This window comes from Mustela lutreola, chromosome 3 (genome assembly GCF_030435805.1).
Source record: "Mustela lutreola isolate mMusLut2 chromosome 3, mMusLut2.pri, whole genome shotgun sequence".
Classification (NCBI taxonomy): Eukaryota; Metazoa; Chordata; class Mammalia; order Carnivora; family Mustelidae; genus Mustela; species Mustela lutreola.
Genome location: NC_081292.1, coordinates 79,937,848 through 79,941,089, shown reverse-complemented (window position 1 = coordinate 79,941,089; position 3,242 = coordinate 79,937,848). Strand labels below are relative to the sequence as shown.

At 39.4% G+C, this 3,242-nt stretch overlaps 1 pseudogene; it reads right to left on the bottom strand.

Moving 5' to 3' along the window:
- Positions 1–1,087: 1,087 nt before the first annotated feature.
- Positions 1,088–1,680, bottom strand: LOC131827863 (meiotic nuclear division protein 1 homolog; annotated as a pseudogene).
- Positions 1,681–3,242: the final 1,562 nt, after the last annotated feature.

Here is a 3,242-nt window from a genome sequence, read left to right as displayed (position 1 = left end):
AAAATTATATTAAAAAAAAAAAGCACAGTGCTATAATAGTACATAACTGCCCAAGAATATTGCTCAAATTTAAAACAATCTGCTTCTTATTTCTTCTCTTACATGATTTTGACAAAATTGTAAAGATATCTCACATGTGCCTGGCCTAAAATTAAGTGTATATTTCTTCTGAACTGCTTTTTCTTGTGTTCCATATCTCAACTGAGGCATCCCACAAAGCTGGGGTGCAGGTGATCACCTGGGGGAGATCTTCAACTTCTTTCTCTCTCTGCACTCTGACTATACCTAGTCAGGGAAAAAGATTTCTGTTTACAATCCAAATATCTCATAAATCTATTCTTATTACCTTAGATTAATTTCAGTTGTTATTTCATATAACAACTAAATTGAAGATAAGCTTGTCATTGAATCTTTGCCTTTGGCCCATTTTGATCTATAACCCATCTAGTTACTGGAGGGATATGTCTGTTTCAGGCTAGCTGGATCTCAGTGGCCTCTATGCTCAAGTCCAAATACCTTTGCATGGCATATACCATCCAATGTCCAATCTGCTTGGGGCTGGAGTCCTGTTAGATGAGCAGCTGAAGGGGTCATCTGTTTGGCCAGCCAGTAGAACATGCAACTCTTGATCTTGGGGCTGTGGGTTGGAGCCCCATGTTGGTTGTAGAAAATTACTTAAGAATAAAATCTATTAAAAAAAAAATGTAAGGAGCTCAGGGAGGAGTCTTAGCCAGTGTAGAGAAGTCTCCCCAGGCTATCTGAGAGTGTGCCATGTTTTTAGTACAAAGCAGTCCTCCTCAAAGGAGAAACTACCTGGAAAAGAGGTGGGTTGGTAGAGGGTATGACCACACAGGAAAAGTGAGACACCAAAGCCAGAACAATATGAAAGAAATTATAAAAGAGAGTGCTATGAAGCAGGAGGCAAGAAGGAGAGATTCTTCTTTTTATATACTTTGTATTTTATTTAAAATTAATAAAATGATAAATAGTTTTAGGTAAACAACCATTCAGTACATTTAACTGGATAATATAAAAATGTACACACCCACTAGCATGTAGGTCCTTAACCAATATTGAACACTTCAGTCTATTTAGAGTCTTTTGGAGTTCCGAAATTTTTTTAAAACAGTTTTATTTTCTTCAAATTCTCTTTTGGCCCAAGATTTTATTGCAAATACATTATCACGCCATATGTCAGCAGCTTCTTTGGTTACTTTATTTGCTTGGCCTATTTCCTCTATAACTTCCAGGTCACATTCTTTGTATTTTTCTACTTCTGCCTTTAGTTGTTCCCTTTGGTCTCAAAGTTGAAAAAATACTTTTGCTAGTATGATTGGTTCATGTCAACTAATTTTAGCTTCTGCTTTTTGGTAGGTCTGCGTGCTTTTGGCTTCTCTCATGTAACTGAGATTCCAGAACCTCCTACCTACATTTCCTCACATGAAGAATTTTACTTGGAAAAGCCCAACAATCAGAGGTTCCAGTCCTCTCTCAGCCAACTACAGCAACATCAACTAAGCTTGGAAGGACTTCTGTTACTGCCAGAGCAGTAATGTCTTTCTTTTGGGGAAAAATCTTCTCCATGTCTTTAATTGAAGTACTTTTTTTAATCTCAAAAAATATTTCCATCATGCAGGCTCTCTTTTCATCTGCCCTCAGTCCTTTTTCCTTTGACAGGATTTAACCTATCATGACATGGAAGTAAGAGTACGGTGTTTCCCAAATAAAGCGAATAGCTCCTTATTAACCAGCAGCGGAAGCACAGAAGGGCAAGAGTTCCTGCCCTTTAGTGAGAAACCATTGGATATTCACAGAAATCATCTAATTAGCATTAAGTGAAGAATTGTTAAGTTACTTTTGAGGTTGTGAGCTATTTGGAAATGTGCACATATTACAATACATAAAACCACTTCTTTGTCAAAGATCAAGAGAATCTTTAGGGATCTCAGGCGTCCCATACGCCTGCCCACCAGCTGGCTGACACCTTCTTTTCTGGGTCCTGATAAGGGGCTTCACCTTTGGTGGCCCTAATCTAGGAGCCTGGGGCACTGGTCCCAAAGTGCCTCGAGGTCGTTTTGAGGCTGCAATGCTCGGGTCTGGAAAGCTCGGTTTGTTCAACGGAACCTGCCCTGGAGGGTGTCGGGGAGACCTTGGGGTCAGAATGGAGGGAGTTAGTGGGTCCCCTCCCACAGCCCAGGGACACTGAAAAGGAAACGACACCAGGGTCCCATGAAATTTTCCTTTTTGGAGGAATTTGTTGGTTTGTGGTGAGAAAAAGAACTGCATTGGAATCATGTTCACCGTCTTTTCCCAAGCTAGTGGGGTCAGTGTTCTCTCTCAGGCTGGGTGGGCACCACCCTTCCGGCGCTGCTTGGGAACACCAAACCTATCATGCTCTTACCTCTGCCTTTTTGGGAGCTGCTCCCTCTGCTTGGAAAGCTATACTCAAGGTACTCGCAGAATTACCTCCTACAGACCAAAGCTCAAAGTTAGCATGTTCGGAGAAGGCCTCTCTGCACCTCCCCCACAGACCTTTATTTTCCAAGAATAAAGCACCTGTTCTTAGACCAGTCACACCTTTGTAATATTGCTGCTACTTGACTTACCACTTTGCAGGTAGCTTTCTGATTGTTGACAACCTTACTCCACTATCAGCCAGATCCCTTTCCATTTGCTTGCACAATGTCTGGTATATATCAAACTCTTAAAATGTTTTCAGTGCTTAAAAAGTCAAATATTATCTTAATTCTTTCCCCATGAAGTCATGGTAGAAAGAGAAGAAAATCATCACCTCTAAAGGATACTGTTAAAAACATAGAAGTTGATTTTATACTAAAAGAAGGTTTTAAATAGTTCACATTCTTTTCCATACTTTTTGATGTTTCATTTGTTTTATGATTTTGAATGTTAAAGTGATATGAAGCAATCAGCCTAAAGAGATCAGAATTTTATATTGACAAAATGACAAAATAAGATTCAGTTTAATGAATATGTAACATCTACTGTATTTAAAACTCTAATCATTGGGGATGGGGATAGAGATGGCCGTTGAATGTAAGGTGGCACTCTGGTTAAAATTTGATTTCGAGGGATTTTGAGATTATGATGAGTGGAATTTTTATCCTTCCAGTCAACAATTTAAAATTTCCAGCTGTTGTAGAATTGGAGGAAATGGCAACTTCTTCATCCCTCTGCTTCTTTTTCTTGAGTTTGTCCCTTAGCCATCTAGGCATAAAGCAAGT